The sequence below is a fragment of the Petaurus breviceps genome, unplaced genomic scaffold (genome assembly GCF_028583685.1).
Source record: "Petaurus breviceps papuanus isolate PSGF00001 unplaced genomic scaffold, PetGlider_PUasm1.0 90925, whole genome shotgun sequence".
NCBI classification, from domain to species: domain Eukaryota; kingdom Metazoa; phylum Chordata; class Mammalia; order Diprotodontia; family Petauridae; genus Petaurus; species Petaurus breviceps.
Window position 1 is genome coordinate 35338955 of NW_027187380.1, and position 22677 is coordinate 35361631.

Genomic DNA, 22677 nt, shown 5'->3' on the forward strand with positions numbered 1-22677 from the left:
CCCCTCACTCTCAATGCCCTCTTTGCACTCATTTGTTAACCTTTTATTTTGGCCTGGAATTTTACTTATTTGTTCTTTTCCTTTCTTGCTTCTTTCTTTTTATTTATGTCTTTCTTTCTTTTTCTCTTTTAGTTAGTCAATTAGAATCCTCCTTACTCTCCTCTCCTTAGATTTGTTTTATTAGTTTAAAAAAAAAACTATTCTTTTTTTCTAGAAAGGATTTCTTTCCCTCTCTCTTTTTGTTATTTTTTCTTTCTGTCTATTCTAAACTTTTATTCATTGGATTATGGTCTTCATAATTATTCAGTCTTTCAAAAATTCTCTGTATTGGGGGGTGGAGCCAAGATGGTGGAGTAGAAGCACAAACTTGGTGCAGGCTCCCCTCCAATCACTTCCAATACATGTAAAAAATGACTGCAAAGAAACTTTAGAGCTACAGAACCCACAAAGAGACAAAGAGAAATAAACTCCCATTAAAAGAAGCCTAGCAGGCCAACAGGAAGGATCTATCACACCACGCTGAGAGCTGAGATCAGCCCCATGTGAGCCACTTGGCTCCTGGCCCCAGGATGGCCCCGAACAGCAGTGGGCCCAGAGCAGTCTTCAGGAGAGTGAATCACCAGCAGCTGGGGTGGTTTCCAGACTTCTCAACTCCATAAATGCAAAATAGAAAGTAAAAGGTTAGTGCGGAATTTTGCAGGAACAGGGGAGAATGGAAGAGCATGGTCCAGGCCCTGCCCCTGGGGCAAGAAGTGGCAGAGGCATGGCGGCTATGCAGCCACAGTTGCCTGGCTGTCTCAGGAGCTCCTGGCTTGCAGATTTCAGGGGGAACAAGTGACCATTCAGAGAGTAATCATTCTTGTTTTAACCTTCTTGGATCTGGATTGCAGTCTTGGGTGACAGTTCTGGGATGTGTGACCAGTGAGCCAGAGCTTGTGGTGTCTGTAGAGAGGGTGCCCAACTAATAGCTGCAGTAACTGCAAAACCCCAGCAATTTGGGATAAAGCTCTCTCCATTCTGGAAGCACAGTTCTGCTGTGGCAAAGAGCTCAAAATTCAAGTAATTGACTGGAAAGATGAGCAAGCCCAGGAAATGTAATCAAACCATAGATTTCTTTTTTGAGGACAAAAAGGATCAAGGAATGGAGTGGGAGGAAGACAGTAAATTCAGAACTCCTTCATCAAAAGCCTGCAAGAAAAATATTAATTGGGTGCAGGCCATGGAAGAACTCAAGAAGGATTTTGAAAATCAAGTAAGAGAAATGGAGGAAAACTTGGGAAGAGAAATGGAAATGATGCAAGAAAATTATGAAAAGCAAGTCAACAACCTGCTAAAGGACACCCAAAAATACACTGAAGAAAATAACACCTTAAAAAATAGACAACTCAAATGGCAAAACAGGCCCAAAGAGTCATTGAGAAGAATGCCTTAAAAAGCCACATTTGCCAAATGGAAAAGGAATTTCAACAACTCACTGAAGAGAATGACTCCTTCAAAATTATATTGGAGCAATTGAAAGCTAATGCCTTTATGAGAGATCAAGATACTAGAAAACAGATCCAAACAAATGAAAAAAAAATAGAAGGCAATGTGATATATCTCATTGGAAAAACCACTGACCTGGAAAATAGATCCAGGAGAGATAATTTAAAAATTATTGGACTACCTAACACCCATGATCAAAAAAAGAACCTAGACACCATCTTTCAAGAAATTATCAAGCAAAATTGCCCTGATATTCTAGGGCCAGAGGGCAAAATAGAAATTGAAAGAATTTGAAAAAGATCTTGAAAAAGATCCCCAAAAGAAAACTCCTAGGAATACTACAGCCAAAGTCCGGAGTTCCCAGGTGAAGGAGAAAACACTGCAAGCAGTCATGAAGACACAATTTGAGTACTGTGGAAACACAATCAGGATAACCCAAGACTGAGCAGCTTCTACATTAAGGGATTGAAGAGCTTGGTTTATGATATTCTGGAGGTCAAAGGAGCGAGGACTAAAACCAAGAATCACCTACCAAGAAAAACTGAGTATAATTCTACAGGGGAAAATATGGTCATTCAATGAAATAGAGGATTTTCAAGCATTCTTTTCCATTCCTACATGGAAAAATGATCATTGTAACTCATAAGACTTTTCTTAGTATGAGGCTAGTTGAAGTGAATATTTATGTATATATATATGTGTGTGTGTGTGTGTGTGTGTGTGTATAGAAGGGTGTATGTGTATATAAATATATATGTGAGTATGGGCATCTGTATGTTCATGTTTACATAGACAGAGGGCACAGGAAGAGTTGAATATGAAGAGATGACATATAAAAAATAAAATTAAGAGGTGAGAGAGGAATTTATTGGGAGGAGAAAGGAGGAGATAGATTAAGGTAAATTATCTCATATAAAAGAGTCAAGAGAAAACTGTTACAATGGAAAGGAAGAACAGGACAGTGAAAGGGAGTGGAACAACCTCATTTTCATTGAATTTGGCTTAAAGAGGGAATAATATATACACTCAATTGGGTATCTTATCCCACAGGAATATAGGAGGGATAGGGGATAGAAGTGAGGATGATAGAAAGGAGGGCATATTGGGAGAGAGGGTGATTAGAAGCAAATATTTTTGAAAAGGGATAGGGTAAAAGGAGAAAATGGAATAAGTGGGGGAGAGGATAGGATGGAGGGAAATATACTTGGTCTTTCACCATATGATAACTATGGAAATGATGCACAATCTATATTGAATTTCTTGTCTTCCCAGTAGGGGCGGGGGAGAAGGGAGGAAGGGAAAAAATCTGGAACTCAAAATTTAAAAACAAATGTTTAATTTTTTTGCATGCAACTGGGAAATAAGATGTATAGGCACTGGGTTATAGAGGTCTGTCTTGCCCTGCTACACAGTTAGTTGGATGATGGGGGAGGATATAGGGGAGAACAGATTGGGGGAAAGTGTATTCAATGGGGTTGCTATTTTGTGGTGGGGGTAGGGGAAAGATGGGGAGCAAAATTGCAACTCAAAATTATGTGGAAATGAATATTTAAAACTAAAAATAAATTAATTAATTTTTTAAAATTTTCTATATTGCCCATGAAATTAAAATTTTTGAGGTACCTCTTTTAGTTCTTTTCCTTTAAGCAATTTCTTTTGTTGCCCCGTAGAACTTGCTCTCTTGTCCCTCCTTTTAACCTCACTCTTAGAAAAATATCAATTTCTACAAGTGATAGAAATGATATGACTATCTCCCTATGTTCCTAATTGTACAGTTTAATATTGACTTTACCTCTCCTTGGTCATTTTTCCTCCATTTGCCTTAAGATATCTTTCATGCGTTTGTCCACCCACTTTTCCTGGGGTTAATTGACCCCAGCAGCTCTGATTTAACTTTTCCTGACGATGAATAATCTGTAAGCTTCAAATCCCAGTAGATAATACCCATTATAAGATCCTCATCTGCTGTTATGGAATATTCAACAGAATTCATAAGTGGTACCCCTCCCACTGTTTTTTTTTTATCTTTATTAATTTGTTTTCTTTTAGTTTACAAGATTCATTACTACAATTCCTTGAGTTTCAAATTTTCTCTCCCTTTCCCCTCCCTCCCCCCCATGGCAGCATACAATAAAGTATAGTATCTGCAAATACTTTCACATTAGGTATTAGTCAGGTTATAAAGAAGGATTGTAACAGATGGAATTAAGAATGGGAAAGAGGAAACAAAACCAAACAAGAAAACAAAAAAGGGCAGGTAGTTTGTTTCAATCTGAGTTCAATCTCAGTTCTTTATCTGAATGCAAACATATCTCTCCATCATGAGTCTTTTGGGGTTGATTTATGACTGTGGATTGCTGAAAAGAGTCCAGGTTATTAAAGTTGGTCATCACACATACATTGTGTCTGTAATTGTGTACAAATTCCTCCTGGCTCTACTCTTCTCACTCAGCATCAGTTTGTAAAAACCTCTCCAGGCAAATATGAAGCCCATTTGCTCCTCATTTCTTCTTGCATAATAGTATTCCATAACATGCATATACCACAACTTGTTCAGCCATTCTCCAATTGATGGGCACCCCCTTAATTTCTGATTCTTTGCTACCACAAAAAGGGCTGCTACAAATATTTTGTACATATGGGTATTTTTCCCACTTCTGTAATCTCGTTGGGATACAATCCTAGGAGTGGTATTCCTGGGGTAAGAGGGTATGAAATTATTTATAGCCCTTTGGGTATAATTCCAGATTGCTTTCCAGAATGGTTGGATCAGTTCACAACTCCACCAGCAATGCATTTGTTCACATCCTCTCCAGCATTTGTCATTTTCCTATTTTGTCATCTTAGCCAATCCAACTGGTGAGATGTGGTACCTCAGAGTTGTTTTGATTTGCATTTCTCTAATCAATAGTGATTTAGAGCATTTTTTTCATATGCTTAAAAGTATGTTCAATTTCTTCCTCTGGAAATTGCCTGTTCATATCCTTTGACCATTTATAAATTGAGAGTGACTTGTATTCTTATAGATTTGATTCAATTCTCTGTATATTTTAGAAATGAGTCCTTTACCAGTGACATAGGTTGTAAAAATGCTTTCCCAATTTTTCACTTCCCTCTTAATCTTGGTTACATTGGCTTTGTTTGTACAGAAGCTTTTCAACTTAATGTAATAAAAATTATCCATATTGCATTTTATAATGCACTCTAATTCTTGTTTGATCATAAAGTCTTCCCCTCTCCACAAATCTGACAGGCAAACTATTCCTTGCTTTCCCATACTACTTAGAGTATCAGCCTTTATACTTAGATCAGGCACCCATTTAGACATGATTTTGGTATATGGGTTAGATAATGGTCTATGCCCAGTTTCTGCCATACTATATTCCAGTTTTCCCAGCAGTTTTTGTCAAATAATGAGTTCTTATCCCAAAACCTGGGGTCTTTGGGTTTATCAAACAGTAGCTTACTATAGTCATTGACATGTATCCAATCTATTCCATTGATCCACTACTCTATTCCTCAGTCAGTACCAAGTAGTTTTGAGGATTGCTGCTTTATAGTACAGATTAAAATCTGGTATAGCTAGTCCACCATCTCTAGCATTTCTTTTCATTAATTCCCTTGATATTCTGGACCTTTTGTTCTTCCAAATGAATTTTGCTACTATTTTTTTCTAGCTCTGCATGGTAGATTTTGGTAAACTGATTGATATGGCACTAAATATATAATTTAATTTAGATTAGTCGTTTTTATTATATTAGCTCAACGCAGCCATGAGCAGTTGATATCTTTCCAATTAGTTTGATCTGACTTTATTTGTGTGAAAAGTGTTTTGTAGTTGTGTTCATATAGTTCTTGGGTTTGTTTTGTCAGATAGATGCCCAAATATTTTATAATGTCTACTGTAACTTTAAATGGGATTTCTCTTTCTATCTCTTGCTGTTGAATTTCATTAGAAATATAAAGGAATGCTGAGGATTTATTTTATATCCTGCAACTTTTACAAATGCCAAATTTATTTATTGTCTCAAGTATCATCATATCATCTGTAAAGAATGATAGCTTGGTCTCTTCTTTGCCTAATTTGATTCCTTTGATTTCTTTTTCTTCTCTAATTGCTACTGCTAATGTTTCTAGTACCAGATTGAATAAGAGAGGTGATAGTGGACATCCTTGTTTCACCCCTGGTCATATTGGAAATGCTTCTAGCTTCTCCCCATTACATGTAATACTTACTGAGGGCTGTAAAGAGATGCTACCTATTATTTTAAGGAAGGCTCCATTTATTCCTATTCTTTCTAGTGTTTTTACTAGGAATGGATGTTGTATTTTGTCAAAAGAATTTTCTGCATCTACTGAGATAATCATGTGGTTTTTGTTAGTTTTATTGTTGATATGATCAATTATACTGATGGTTTTCCTAATATTAAACCATCCTTGCATTCCTGGAATAAATCCTACCTGATGAAAGTGTATTATTCTTGTGATAAGTTTCTGTAGTCTTTTTACTAATATTTTATTTAAAATTTTTGCATCTATATTCATGAAGGAGATTGGTTTATAATTTTCTTTCCCTGTTTGATCTCTTCCTGATTTAAGTATCAGTACCATATTTGTGTCATAGAAAGAATTTGATAGGACTCCTTCTTCACTAATTTTCTCAAATAGTTTGTAGAGTATTGGAATCAATTGCTCTTTAAATGTCTGATATAATTCACTAATGAATCCATGTGGCCCTGGAGATTATTTCCTAGGGAGTTCCCTGATGTCTTGTTCAGTTTCTTTTTCTGAAATGGGGTTATTTAAGTAATTTACTTCCTCTTCAGTTAATTTGGGCAACCTATACTTTTGTAAATATTCATCCATTTCACTAAGATTGTCAAATTTATGTTCATACAACTGGGCAAAATAATTTCTAATTATTGTTTTAATTTCCTCATCATTGGTGGTAGGTTCACCCTTTTCATTTTTGATACTCATAATTTGGTTTTCTTCTTTCTTTTTTTATCATATTGACTAAGGTTATATCAATTTTATTGGTTTATTCATAAAACCAGTTCTTAGTGTTATTTATTAATTCAATAGTTTTCTTAATTTCAATTTTATTAATCTCTCCTTTGACTTTCAGTATTTCTAATTCAGTATTTAGCTGGGGATTTTCAATTTTTTTTTCTGGCTTTTCCAATTGCATACCCAATTTATTTACCTCTCTTTTCTCTAATTTGTTCATGTATGCACTCAGGGATATAAAACTTCCCTAAGAACTGCCTTTGCTGCGTCCCACAAATTTTGATGTGTTGTCTCATTATTGCCATTTTCTTGAATGGAGTTACTGATTGTTTCTATGATTTCTTGTTTGATCCATGCATTTTGGTTCCTCATAGTTATTTGTTCCAGTTTGTTTGATTATGGTTTTTAGCAAATCATTTTCCTTGGTTAGTTTTTGGAGCTCCTTTTCCATATCATACACTTTTCTTTTTAAGGAGCTGTTTTCTTCATTATAATGTTTTTCTAATTCTGCAATTTTGATTTAAAAAATTATACATTTTGTCTTCTATCTCTCCCACTTGGTTTTCAAAGTTCTTTTTAAGCTCATCTAGCAGAACTTTCTGTGCTTGGGACCGGTTCCCTGTTGATGTTTCAGCTGTGGGTGTGGAGTCCACATTGTCTCCCTCTGAGTTTGATTCCTCCCTCTGAAGCACTCCAGAGTCTTTGTTGTCTACTTTCTACCTATTTTGAGGCAGGGCCCTAGCCACGCCCTTCCTCTAGGGTTCCCAAGCCTTCACTGTAGAGGGTTTTGCCCTGGGGCCACAGTTACTATGTTTTTAGGGGGGGGGGGGGGGGTTGGGGCAGGCGGGGTTTACTCTGCCATCCTGGGTCTTGGAGGTCCTGATTGGATTTTTTTTTTTTAATTTCTGGGCTATGGAGTGTTAGTCCCAGGAGTATTTGCTGTCATGGACAGGGGCGCTGCATTTGGTTCTTACCTTGCTCTTTCCCGTCCCAGCCCTTTGTTGAAAAGCCTCGTAGTGGCCCTTGTCGTTGGTGGGACTACTTGCTCCCCTCATTGGTCAGTCCTCCTCTCAGCCTGCCCTGCCCCCTCCCACTATTAAGACATGGTTCCCCCCTTTTCTTTCCCTCCTCTTTAATTCTAACCTTTGCTTCTTATCCACTCTCCTGCAGGCTGTCTTCTTTCTGGGAAACTACAGGAGTTATGTTCCTGTCATGATCAGCTTTTAACTTGATATTGACTCACCTGTATTCAGGGTTTTGTGAGAAGTAGTCTTTGGTCTTTCAGGTCTGCTTCTCCACCATCATTTTATTTGACTTCTGCTTTTACCTACATTTGGAAAGTCTTTTAATAGTCACTCTGTTATTTTTTGTTATTGATTGCTGTTTGCTTATTCTTTTTGTATTTGTTTTCTGAAGTGCTTCAGAAGCAAATAAACTCTTCAAATCTAGTTTTCTATCTAGGAATGTTTTGAATGCCTCTTTATTATTGAACATCCTAATTTTTTTCAGTTATAATTAAGGTCAGATTTGTAAGATAGGTCACATTGGGTTGCATTTTGTGGCCCTTGCTCTTTGGAACACATTCTTTCCTGCCATTTCTGTTAGGTACAAAATAGTCTTTTGTTACTGAATTTCTTTTCCTTTATATCTGAAGGTCTTTCTCCTGGTTGCTTGCAGAATTTGTTGTTTCTCTATGAAAGTGTTAAATCTAATCATTATGAGTCTTGGAAACTGTATTTTAAGATTTGGATTATTTCAATAAGAATTTTGTTTTCTATATTTGGCAGTTCTGGGCAGTTTTCTTTTATTGTTTCTTGCATTATGCTGTTCAGGTATTTTTCTTGTGTTCTTTTGGGAAAGCAATACTTTTTAAGTTGTTTCAATGCATCCTGTCTTCAAGATCATTATATTTGCTTACAGAGAGAACATATTTTTGAAAATGTTGCTCCTTTTTACTTCTTTTATTTCAGATTGTCCTTCACTTTTGTATATGTTAATTTCTAATCAGTTATCTTCTCTTTCTTTCTTTCTTTTTTTTTTTTTTGGTGACACCACTATAGATTCAAATTTGTCTCTCTGCTTATCAGATTATCTCTGCCATGTGGATCACCAATTCTACTCTTACAAATCTTATTTCCCTTAAAGCATTTAGGAATATCATGCTGTTGTTTTATGTTCTCCTCAACACCCACGGGGGTTCTCTGCATTATCAGATGTTAGATCATTTATCTTTGTTTTGTGGTATTTATTCAAAGATGCACAAATTCTTTCACTAGATAGTGAGGCCATATATTTTTCTGTTATTAATATTTTCCCTGTTGATTTTTGTGCTTTTATTCAAGGTGTTTGAGTTTTCTTCCTGAGGTCTTCGGTAAATTCAGTACTTTTTTCTTTATTTTCATCTATTACTCACTTTCTTACTCCCTCCTGTCTGATGATTGTTTCACCTGAAACTGGATCTCAAAATGCCTTAGCTTCTCCCCATCCTGGACAATTCATGATTCACCAGCCTGTCTCTGCATCAAGTGACTACTAGGGTGACAGAACTTACCACTTGGATGCTAACCTCCTTCCCTCAAGATTAGTGGAGTGATATACAGTACATACACACACACACACACACACACACACACACACTCACACACACAAAATCCTGTTTTTTCTCCTCACTTTTCTAGCCCAGCAGCACACAATACATCCATGCTACTAATGCAGCCAAAGCAAATGTCTACTATTTAGAGTTTGAGTATCTGTGACACTGGGAGAATTGGGGTGGGATCAGGGTGTAGATAATTTCTGTTATAAACCCAGATGTGCCCTGCCCCCATTTCCTCTTTTCTTGTGAGCTCCTGCAGAGCACTGTTGCAGCAAATTTCTTCGATTTGGAATTGGCATCTTTTTAACACTGGATGGAGGGGGAGTGGGTTGCAGTGTGGAGATGAATTCTATTGCAAACCTGGGGGAGGAGGTTGAGGTTTGGAACTGAATGCTCTTGTATGCCTATGGGTCAGCTTGTGTTGTTTTGCTGCCAGGAGCAGGGTGGGCAGTGGGAGAGGGAGTGCTGAGTGAGTGCTCTTTAGGGGTTAGGGAATATTGGATTCTCTGCTGTAGTTCATCAAGTTTTTACTTTATTTGGATTCTTGATGTCCTGAACCATGGAAACAGCTGAAATTACTTTATCTCTGATGCATAATTTTTATTTTTGAGAGGTAGAAGCTTAAGAGGTCATGGGGATCAGAAAAAATGTTTAGTTGTCCATCTTGCTGGTAACATGACCTAGAATTATACTTTAAAGTTATGCTATTCTACTCCTTCCTATGGTACATGCCATATTTTCTTTTTTTTAATTATGTTTATTTCAAAATTTTCTTTTTTTAATTTTGAGTTCCAAATTATCTTCTTTTCTCTAACTTTAATCCCATCAATTGAGAAGGCAAGCAATATAATACCCATTATACATGTGATGCCATGCAAAATATATTTCCATTTTAGTAATGTTGCAAAAAAAAGCAAGAAAAACAAAGTGAAAAAATATGTTTCTATATATACTCAGAGTTCATCAGTTCTATTTCTGGAGGTAGATAGCATTTTTCATCATGAGTCATTTATCATTTTCTTGGATAATTGTATTAGTCAGAGTAGTTAAGTCTTTCACAGTTGATTTCCATTACATTATTGCTGCTACTGTATACAATGTTCTCTTGATTCTGTTCACTTAACTTTGCATCAATTTATATAAATCTTCCCAAGTTTTTCTGAAACTATTCCTTTGGTTATTTCTTACAACACAATAGAATTCCATGACAGTAAAATGCCACAACTTGTTTAGCTATTCTCAATTGATGGGCATCCTCTCAATTTCTAATTCTTTACCACCACTAAAAGAATTGCTATAAATATTTTTGTACATCTAAGTCCTTTTCCTTTTTCTCTACCTCTTTGGCATATGGACCTAGTAGTGGTATTTCGGGGTCAAAAGATATGCATAGATTTTTTGGTTTTTGTTTTGCTTTTTTTTTTTTTGGAGGGGGAGGAAGGGCAATTGGGGTTAAGTGACTTGCCCAAGGTCACACAGCTAGTAAGTGTGTCAAGTGTCTGAGGCTGGATTTGAAGTCAGGTCTTCCTGACTCTAGGGATGGTGCTCTATTTACTACACCACCTAGCCACCCCATATGCATAGTTTTATAGCTCTTTAGGTGCAGTTCCATATTGTTCTCCAGAGTGGTTGCACCAGTTCACAACTCCACTAATAGTGCATTACTCTCCCAATTTTTCCGTATCCCCTCTAGCATGTGTCATTTTTTTCTGTCGTTAACCTGTCTGATGGGTGTGAGATGGTATCTCAGCTACTCCATATTTTCATATACAGTTTTATAAGTTACTGTAACCAAAAGAAATTAACATTTTGTGGTCAACCTTCTCTAGTGATGAACATGCCTAGTCTGGTCTAATGTAATCTTTTTTTTTTTCAGTATAATCTATTACCTGGTACTTAGACAAAATATGTTTACAAGTAAGGACTGTGGCATGATGTCATCAGAGTAAAACTTAAATTGAGCTTTTATATCATACAGGGTAGAGACTAGATATATGATTTCATTGATGTACGGAATTCCTGAATGAGGAAAAGTGCAGTTCTATGCAAGTTAGTTTTAGACAGTTACATAGACTACTGAAAAGTCAAGTAAATTTTAAAGGGCCACACAGCAAGTCAGGGGCAGTTCTTGAACTCAGGTCTTTCTGGTTTCAAAACTGGTTCATTTACCACTAACTCTCTCTGTAGCATACATGCATACATACACAGATGCATACATGTTAATAAAATGTGTAGTATGTAAATGATTTTTAAAAGTATATTTAAGAAAACAAACTATTTTCAAGCACAGATTTTTCACACAATTGATATACCCATTATAAATGACGCATATCTTTTCATTAAAGCAGGTCTCAAAGGACTAATATTCCTTTAGCTTAATTTGAGTTGCTACTTGGCCTCAAAAGTAATAAAAATGCCTTCTGTTAAAAGTATTTTATCATTCAGAGCTTCAATGATAGAGATTAGGTTGCCATGTTCCTTCCCCAACCCCCCAGGTAGATTGAATTAGTGAGGCTTGACTCTACTTATGCTATTAATTACCTTTCCCTCTAGGGGCCCCTGCTATTTTTTCTCCTCTCTACTTATTTCCTTTCTTCTAGCCTTCCTGAATCTAGAAACCTTTCTTGTTTATGTATTGCAGGATGAATTGTGATCCCATCTTTAGTCCCAGAATGCCCCTTAAAGAATCAAATAATGATAGATCTGTAATGGAGCTAAGCATTTAATCATCTGGGGTTCTTAATCTTTTATGTTATGGACCCCTTTGATAGTCTGGTGACTCTTATGGACCCCTTTTCAGAATAATATTTTAAGATGGATAAAATAAATTAGAAAAAATTACCAAGCAAGTCAACTGTATTGAGATACAGTTATCAAAATATGTTTTAAAAATTATCAGACTTCAGGTAAAGATCTTTGCTCTATACTCTCAGATGGTCTAATGTGCATGAGAGACTACAGAATAAACTTAGCCTTCAAACACCTAGGTAGAGACTTTTCCTAAACTTGTAGTGAGTAAGTGTAGGAAGACACAGTATCCTGTTTCACTTCTCTGACCCATTGTTTCTCTCTCCAAAAAAATAGTTTAAAAACAAACAACACTGAGTAATAAATCATTGTTTATAGAAAGCTTGTCAATATTGAGGATACTTAAGTCATTTCTACTGATTCCTACCTCCTACTAGAAAAGACACTTTGTCTTCATCTTCTTGCTTACTACAGAGGTGCAATAGTAATTCACATTTAGATAATTTTTTGGTTTACATAGTATCTTCCTCCAAAAAATCTTGTGAGGTAGATGGTGTTGTCTCAAGTCTACCTTTTACCTCCTCTGGAAATAAATATGCTTTTTAATCTTATGAGGAGTGAAAGGTTCTATTCTATACTTTACCATTTATAACCTGTGTAACTTTCTGTACGTTCTTTAACCTTCCAGGGCCTGGATTGCCCTGTGGAGATAGTAGAATTTTTTAGGAAAGTACCAGTTTCATACTGACCTTCTGAGGTGCTCAAAGAATTATTGATGTTATAAACATGAGTATTTATATATGAATCTCATATATATTGTGGGCAGAACTGTAATTAGAAATTCTGAATCCTGGCAAAAATTCAGTTGAACTGAGGTGGAGGACAGACAAAATAAAATAAAACCACTCCTGTGAAGAAGACAGGAGGTAGAGGTAATGAATGTTGAGCAGGTTGAAGAACTGGGAAGCCCATGTACTCCAAATGGGGATGAGAATGGAACTGTGAGCTAGGCAAGTAATAAACACCTCATTGAGGATGGAAAGCAAAAGCCCCTAGATAATAGTAACATAATCATTTAGGAGTGGACTTTCAAAGAAAAGAAGGGATTGCTTTTGTGATCAGGGAAATTGGGGGGTGTAAAAATGACAATGGAAACTGCATACTCATCCTCTTGGCACTATGAGTTAGGGCATGTTGTAGAAGTAGCAAATAGCATTGGAGGAAGTGCCAAGAAATTGGAAAGAATATGAGAGGAAGATTTCTGGGATCACAATGCAGCACCTGGAGGTGCTCCCAACTTGTAGGGTAGGCCTCCCAGAACATTGAGTTCAAGGTATGCTGTGTGTCTACATCCACTAAAACTACCAACGATGAGCCCCCACTAATATGTATATCTTTAGTAGTTAACCAGAAGAAAAAATTATTTTGAAGCAAATGTACTTAGTGAAAGCATGGTTAGGAATAAATCAATAAAACTCTAAATTCCTTCTGATCTGGTACAAATGGAACACTTGAAGCCACAGTATTTGAGCCAAAGGATTGTGTTTACTGAAATCCAAAAATACACATTAAACTAGGCTTCCCTTTGCCTTTCATTATCTGCAAAAGCACAATCAGTAGCCCTGGGAGGATGTGGCCTGAATTCTGGAATTTCTATCTGAATTTCTATAATTATAGAATCATATATGAATTTCTATCAGCTCTAGGGAGTTCCCAAATACTGGGAAGGAATACAGTGGCCCTTATATATTCTTTAGAAGACTTCTTTCTATCAAATAACTGAAAGTGTCTGTTCCTTAGATTATTGACCTGGGAAACATTCTCATGCCATATGTTATCCAAATGCATCATCCCAATACACACTATAAATAGGAAGAGGGGATCTCTCTCTCTCTCTTTCTCCTCTCTCTCTCACTATACATATATATATATATATGTACATATATATGTACACACATATACATATGCGTGTGTATGTACCCGCACACAGACACACACACACAATGTGGGTAGGATTCACAAGGTATGTGACCTTATGCAAGTTGTTTAACCTTTCAGGGCCTAGATTATCTTGCAGTGATAGAATTTTTGAGGAAAGTACCAGTTTCACAGAAACTGATATCTGACCTTTTTTTTTTTTTTAAGCAATGGGGGTTAAGTAACTTGCTCAAGGTTACACGGCCAGTTATTTCTGGGTGTGGTGCTAAGTATCTGAGCCCAGATTTGATCCCCAGGTCATCCCGACACTGGAGCCGGTGCTCTTACTCGCTGAGCCACCTGGACACCCCTATCTGACCTTCTTAAAGTGCTCAAATAACTAAGAATTACTGGCATAAGTGTGAGTACTTGTATGTGAATATCATTGTAATGTGGGTAGAACTGTAATTAGGAATTCTGAATCCTGGGGTAAATTGAATTGAATTGAGGTGTATGAGAGGCAGTATAAAGTATGACCAATCCTGTGAAGTAGACTGGAGTTAGAGGTAATGGTACACAGGTAGGAAATGCATATAACTAAGCTGCACATAGGGAACATATATGTTCAAAATCTACTTGTGGAGGGGCAACTCATACCTCCAACACGGGAAGGCAATAGATGCCTTCTAGAATATCATTACATTGGTCCTTCTGGGCCTGCTCCATTTTGGTCTCTGCTGACTCCTGCTCAACCATACATGAAGTTTCCAACGGATTCTCTATTGTAAATTGCAGCATAAAATACTGCTATGCATAGTCCCATTGTACGTCTGGTAGTAGAATTTTTCTCTGGTTCCAGTTTGAGCTTAAATCTGTGCTTATAGTGGTGTTTCTTCCTCATGAGAAGAGTATACTGTGCAACAGTATTTTAGTTCAAAGCTAGAAACTTTTTAATATTTCCCTTAGCAAAGCAGATGCCCTTACTTTTTTTTTTCTTTACAGATGATCTGCCTTGTTCCCTTCAGAATTTTGACTTTGAGGCTGAAGCCTCTTGTCTCCAGCAGGAGATTCTTAGCCTCAGATACCAACCTCTTTAGAAAAATGAACAGGTACTTCTAGGTACATAGCTAGTGGGTTCAGGCTTGTCTGTCTTTTCTTTGTATTAAACCTACTGGACAAGGGTCTTGAACTTCTCTGCTTTAAAACTGACCTTAGCTTATGGTAAGGATTCCCCAATGCCTCCATATTTTAATCTTTGGGACTAAGTACACTTATACTAATCATCATTTAGGTATGAACTACTTGTCTTAACATTACCAAAAATTTGGCAAATGAGGTTGCCAGTTTTCCAACTCCAAACCTGTTCCATTCTCCCATGTAGATGAGTGAATGGGATGAGGCTGTGTGGGCAAACATAAACATACAGGATGTAGGGAGCAATGCTTGGCAGAGACTGCATTCATTTCCTACATGCCCAGCAGAGATCACATGCCAAGATCATATACAGAGAAAAGATCACATACCTACCAGAGACATGAAGATAATGGGAAGCAGGGCTGAGGGGTGCAGTACCATGACATCATCAGAGAGCATCAATAATTCTGTAGCATTGAAAGTATAAATTACCCCTCCATGTATGTACTCTAGCCCCATGAATGCTTTATGGGTGAGATTTTCTATGAGGAGTGTACAGAACAAAAAACTGGGGAAAACTGTATAGTTCCCTTGTGGGAGGCTGTACCCTGATTAAATAATGAAAAGAGCTTGATGAAGTTGGAGTTGATGAAGGAAAGAATTTCAGACCTGTGCAAAGTTGCAAGAGGGACAATGTATGGAAAATATCAAGTTCCAACTCTGGTGACAAAAGGAATTTTCATTTCACATAGCATGTTAATGTAGACATTGTCTAAATAAGACTGGGAATATAATCGTATTGGATAGTCTGTAATGTCTTTTTCTTTCTGTAAGCAGTAGCAATTAAAATTAATTTTTAAAAGCACATTGACAGCCTATGGGTCCTAGTAATACAACTAGACAAATATGTTCTTTGTGTGTGGTTTGTCCTTCATTCTCAAAGAGGGACATGAAATCAGGGAGATAATGAAATGACTAGACAAGACAATTGTCTTTGATTTGAGTGAGGGAGGCTGTGCAAAGTCAACAGTCTCATTTTCTCCTCCAGAGCCATCTGAGTCCAGTGGCCAGATAGATATTCATCAGGACAACTGGAGATGATCCAGGATGCAGTCAGAGACCTTGGCCCTTTCAAGGTCTTTTCAAGTTCTCACTTTGAGTGAGGCAGTACCTATTCAGTGAATAGGCCTCTTAAGAAGTGTGTCAAGGGACTTCGAAGAGGGAGGTGGAACCGTTTCCGGCGGCGAGTTGGCTGCGCGGGAAGTGAAGTATGGGGTAAACAGGAGCTGTAGCTGTGGCAGTGGCGGGAGCAGGTCAGCTGCGGCCCGGAGAGCAGAGCTGCGGTCTCCCGCGCCCGCCTCACAACGCGGCAGGCCTCGGTGTCAGCCATGGCTAAAGACATCCTGGGCGACGCAGGCCTGTACTTCGATGAGCTGAACAAGCTTCGAGTCTTGGACCCTGAGGTCACTCAACAGACCACAGAACTCAAGGAAGAATGCAAGGATTTTGTGGACAAAATCGGCCAATTTCAGAAAATAGTAGGTGGCTTAATTGAGCTTGTTGACCAACTCGCAAAAGAAGCTGAAAATGAGAAGATGAAGGCAATTGGAGCACGAAATTTGCTCAAATCCATAGCAAAGCAAAGTGAAGCCCAGCAGCAGCAGCTCCAGGCTCTAATAGCAGAGAAGAAAATGCAGCTAGAAAGATATCGGGTTGAATATGAAGCTTTGTGTAAAGTAGAAGAAGAACAAAATGAATTTATTGACCAATTTATTTTTCAGAAATAAACTGATTTTTACAGTAAAAACCCCATTAAAAAAGACCAAACCCCCCCCCTCCAACTCCCCACCCCCCATCATTCCAATAAACTTGATGACCACGTGTGCATACATGCAATTTGGGATTGTAACAAGTCTTCTTGAAAGGCAATAACCCCCTTTTTTTAGAATCCTGCCTGATTGTAGCCAGGTGGCAGGAACCAGGCCCTGCCTGTGCAGAAGCCAGGACAGCAGGGCTGATGGTCTTTGGCCATGGACTCTCCTGTGTTGTCACTCTCTGGCCTCCAGCTATATCTGTAGACACCAGTCCTGTTTTGAAGCACCTACCACTTTGAAAGGCATAAGGCAATAAATTATTATTTCTAAAAAAAAGAAGTGTGTCAAGGGATAGCCCCTTTAATTAAAAAAAAAAGAAAGAAATCAGACTGGGAGGGAAAAATCCAAAGGTTTCTGCCCAAAAGAGAACAGTTACTATTTACATTCACTCTGAGCCAGGAGGGCCCAGAGGAGTGAAGAGGAGAGAGGCTGGGAAGGGAGGGGAGGGAAGGAAAGGGAGTGGGAACTGAGTTCCTCAACTGATCATCCCTTCCACATTGAAAATTGAAAACCAGAATGTTGGAAATTAAATAAGGAATGTCTAACCTTAAGTCAGAGTGAGTCCTCTGAGATACATTGTGCCTAGATGAAAATACAGGTTTAAACTGAGGACTTGAGTTAGCAAAATTAATTCTGACTCCATGTTTTGAAGAACATGACCTGGGGCAAAAAATCTTCTGGTGGAAAGTGCCCATTCCAGATAAGTAAATAGATAAACCAACTTGCTAGAGAAAGCCCCTGAAGACTTTTTCTTCCCTGTTCCAATAACTGGGTATATTACAGATTTTATAAAGAACTTCATAAAAAGCTGTAGCAGAAATCCCTCAGGGTTTTAAGCTAAAAGATGAATAGTCAAGCCTTGTTCTGTAAAGAAGAGTTGACAAATGAACTGAAGTCAGAAGCTAGAGGCAGAAATGCTATAATATTGTGTCCAACAGAGCTGTGTCTTATAGAACACAGGAGAAAGCACAGAAATGGTGTAGCAACATAAAGTAACAACCATGTGAGAGCAGTGGGGAGCAATACTTGGCAGAGACTGCTTTTGTTTCTCACATGCCTAGAACAGATTACATGCCATGGCCATATACTGAGAAAAGATCGCAGACCTACCAGAGACATGAAAACATGAAGAAAATGTGAAGCAGTGCTGAAGGGTGCAGCACCATGACATTATCAGATAGTATCAATAATTCTGTAGCATTGAAAGTATGAATTAGGATGGAGTCAAGATGGTGGAGTAGAAGCAGGACCTCCCCACTGCTCTGGCTTCCACCTTCCCTAATCCATGTAAAAAGGGGACTCTAAACAAACTTTGGAGTTGCAGAACCCACAAAATGACATAGAGAAGCTAAACTCCCACTAAGGACAGCCCGGTAAGCCGGCAGGAATCGGCCAACACAGCACTCCATGAGCCTAGCCAAGCCACTCGAGAGCCAGAGGTTTTAGCCCCAGGGAGGGCCTGACCAGCCCCAGGCCAGAGGGACTCCAGATCAGCAGCAGCTGTGGCCCTTTCCAGATTTATCAACACATAGATTCGAAGGACAAAATGAGAGGTCAGTTCAGTGTGGACATTGGGACCCAGTAAGTGGAAGTTCATGGCTTTTGCCCCCAACGCAAGAAGCTTCTGAGACACTGGCACAGCCAGCTAATGCTACGTGGCAGCTTCAGCTCCTGGCCTGCAGAGTGTAGGGGGACCAAGCACCAGTCTAAGGGGTAATCGCTCTTGCTTTAACCTTCTTGGATCTGTATTGCAGTCTAGGGTGAAGGTCCTGGGGTGTGAGTCCAGCATGCCAGAGCGTGTGGAGACCTCAGAGAGGGCACCCATCTAATACCTCGGGCAGCTGAGACAACCCCAGCATTTGGGATGAAAGCTCCCCTGTCTGGTGGCAGAGTCCTATTGGGGCAAAAAGCCCAGGGGTCAAGTGACTGAGAGGTGACATGACCAGGCAAAGGAAACAAAGCATTCAGAAGATTCCAACATTAGACTCCTATTTTGGGGACAAAAAGGAGCAAAGCATGGAACAGGAGGAAGACAGTGAAGTCAGAACTCCTGCACCAAAAGCTTCAAAGGAAAATATGAGCTGGTTACAAGCCATAGAGGACCTTAAGAAGCAGATAAGAGAAGGGGAGGAAAAACTGGGAAGAGAAATGAGAATGATGCAAGCAAATTATGAAATGAAAGTCAGCAGCCTGACTGAGGAAAATAATACCTTAAAAAATAGACTAAGGCAAATGGCAAAAGAGGCTCAAAAAGGCAATGAGGAGAAGAATGCCTTAAAAAGCCGAATTTGCTGGATGGAAAAAGAATCTCAAAAGCTCAATGAGGAGAATCATTGCTTCAGAATTAGACTGGAGCAAATGGAAGCTTATGACTTGATGAGAAATCAAGATGCTGTTAATCAGATCCAAACAAATGAAAGAATAGAAGGCAATGTGAAATATCTCATGGGAAAAAACCACTGACCTGGAAAATAGATCCAGGAGAGATAATTTAAAAGTTATTGGACTACCTGAAAGCCACGATCAAAGTAAGAAACATAGAAATCATCCTCCAGGAAGTTCTCAAAGAAAAGTGCCCTGATGTTTTAGAACCAGAGGGCAAAATAGAGGTTGAAAGAATCCACAAATCACCTCCTGAAAAAGATCCCAAAAAGAAAACTTCTAGGAATATTATAGCCAGGTTCCGGAATACCCAGATTAAGGAGAGAATATTACAAGCAGCCACGGAGAAAAAATTTGAATATTGTGGAAACACAATCAGGATAACCCAGGATCTGGCAGCTCTACACTGAGGGATCGAAGGGCTTGGAATATGATATTCCAGAGGTCAAAGGAGCTAGATTAAAACCAAAAGTCACCTACCCAGCAAAACTGAGTATCATGTTTCAGGGGAAAATATGGTCATTCAGTGAAATAGAGGACTTTCACGCATTCTTGCTGAAAAAACCAGAGTTGAATAGAAAATTTGACATTCAGATACAAGAAGCAAGAGAAGCATGAGAAAGTAAACAGGGAAAAGAAATCATAAGGAACTTATCAAAGTTGAACTATCAACATTCCTACATGGAAAAACAATAATTGTAACTTATGAAACTTTTCTCAGTAGTTGAAAGGAATAGAAATATATATATATATATATATATATATATATATATATATATATATATAAGGGTATATGGGCATATGAATACATATGTGAATGTGTGTATATACATAGAGAGAGGGCACAGGACCAATTTAACAGGAAGGGATAATACAAGGTGAAATTAAGAAGTGAGAGAAGAATATAATGGGAGGAGATGGGGAGAGACAGAATGGGGTAAACTATCTCATATAGAAGGGGCAAGGGAAAATGGTTACAATGGAGGGGAAGAATAGGAAGGCAAAAGGGAATGGGTCAACCTTATTCCCATTGAATTTGGCTTGAGGAGGTAATGAAATTCACACTAAATAGGGTATCTCACCCTCCAGGAGAGTGGGGGGGGGGAAGGGGATGAGAGGGGGGATGATGGAAGGGAGGGCAGGATGGGGGGGGAGGGAAGTTGGAAGCACCCACTTTTGAAAAGGGACAGGATCAAAGCAGAGAATAGAACAAGTGGGAGGTGGGATAGGAGGGAAGGAAATACAGTCAGTCTTTACAATATATCTACTATGTTATTGTTTTGCATTAGCCACACATGTACAACCTATACTGAACTGCTTATCTTCCCAGTAAGAGTGGGTGACAAGGAAGGAAGGGAATGAATCTGGAATTCAAAGTTTTAAAACCAAATGTTCAAACATATATATATAATATATATATACATATACATATATATGCTATTATTAATACTATTTTACATGTAATTGGAAAATAAGATATACAGGCACTGGGGCATAGAGATCCACTGGAAAAGTCGAAAGGGCTATGGGAGAAAATATCGGAGAGAGCAGATTGGAGGAAGGGATATCCTGTGGGACTGCTATTTTGGGGTGGTGGGTAGGGGAAAAACAGGAAGAAAATTTGTAACTCAAAATCTTGAAAAAATGAATGATGTAAATCAGAAGTAAATAAAGCATTTGAAAAAAATTAAAAAATTATTATGGATTACCATTAAAAAAAGTATGAATTTTCCCTCCATCTATGTACTCTAGCTCCATGAGTGCTTTATGGATTGGACCTTCTATGGGTATGTCATACACATATTTATTCACTATGCCTTTCTGCATATTTTACCTTTGTATTCTTCCCACTTATCAGTAAATATTACTAGAAATAATATTGCCCAGAGCATGTTTGTCCAGATCTTTTTATTGCTGTCAATAACTTCCTGGGGATGTAGTCCAAGTCAATGGGATCACCAAGTAACTTTGCTTTCTGCCTAGTAGTGTTGGGGTTTAAATTGTTGAGGTTTAAGGGTGCTTGGGACCCCAAAGTACTGATGTGCCAGGTCCTACCCAAATGAATTTGACCCAAGCCTTCTTTCAGTAAAAGTCAAACAAAGTTTATTAAAGATTTACTAAAGTGAGTGTACTCTTAAGGAGCCTAAGCATTTGTGATTCTTGTATTGACAAGTTGACCAGACTGAATCTCAGCTAGATTGAATCTGAGTACCTTCATGGAGGCAAGAAGGATCTTATATATAGAAAGACTATGGCAGGAATCTAGAGTTGATCAAGTAGTCTGGGTTGACCAGAGGAGTTTAGGGAGGGTCTTGAGGAATGAGTCTAAGGAGGATCTTGATGGAACTGGGGTGACTAGATATCACATTCCCAGAAACCATGAGAATAGGATTTTGATAGAATCAAGGGTGGGAAGCAGCTGTGAAGAGGGTACGCACTGAGGGTTAGGGTTGCTCTGGAGACCCCAAAATACCAACATGCCTGTTCCTGCTGAATGAATTCAACTCGAGTCTACTCAGCCAAAGAAAAGTAAAATTTATTAAAAGTTCACTTGCATTAGATACAGGGTAAGTGTGTGCTGGGTCATTCTATGGTACTCTCACAGAGCTCTCACTATTCTATAGCATTCTATGGTGCTTTCACACCACATGGTATGAGATGGCTGTCTTATATACAGAAGGTTGTGGGAGGAATCTAGGGGTGGTCTAGAGGAGGAGTTTAGGGAGGGTCTTTGGAGGACTTAATGAGGTCAATGAGTGATTAAGGGTGGGAACTAGCTGGAGACTACAGACAATGGTGGGCTAGGCCAATATTTTGATAGGCTCAAGAGTGGGAAGAAGATGAACAATGGAGGACTAGGCTAGTAACTAGGCTAGTAGTTAGCAGTTAGTGACTAGGCTATAGGTCTGGGCCCAGCCACAGTGTAAAGCTTATTGCCTCATGCAAATGCTTCATTAAATGAGACAATTTAATCAAAAGTCCAAGGGAGGTTCCCAGAGCCTGTACCTCATCAGGTGGAGGGAATCTGGGGCTAACAGACAATGAAGGGCTAGGCTAGGTTAAGGGTAACAAATTTAGACATGACAAAAGTCAGATTAAGTGGGAAAATTCTGGGAGAATTCTAGGTGGGGGTTTCCCAAGGCCTATGGACAATGGGACTCAAATTCTTTTGGGGTAAAGGGAAAGGTTAGGAAAGGACAAGGTTAACTATTTGTATATATGTAGCCCTTTTATTTTCTCAATATAGTAAGCTAGACAATGATCCAAATGCTGCTTTTGTCCAAGCTCACTTGAAAATTTGGATCTTTTATTTTTGGTAAAATGTTGCCCTATCAAGTTGTTACCATAACTGAATCCTCCTCTCAAAAGATCACTGGCTAGTTCTGATCCCATCTCAAATCTAAGTGTTTCAGTCATGTAGATTTGCAGATATAATAGAAATATTTTTAAATTTTTATTTCTCTTCATTATAGACACAGCGCATCATTCATTTTTTCCCAGGACTCTTAAAGGCTGGTGAAATTGATGAGG

The 22677-nt window shown here is 38.4% G+C and overlaps 1 protein-coding gene and 1 pseudogene across 2 annotated transcripts in view; both read left to right on the plus strand.

Moving 5' to 3' along the window:
- SHISA6 (shisa family member 6) overlaps positions 1-22677 on the plus strand; it is a 599047-nt gene that overhangs the window by 31190 nt on the left and 545180 nt on the right. The window lies entirely within an intron of this gene.
- Positions 16136-17043, plus strand: LOC138152334 (intraflagellar transport protein 20 homolog pseudogene; annotated as a pseudogene).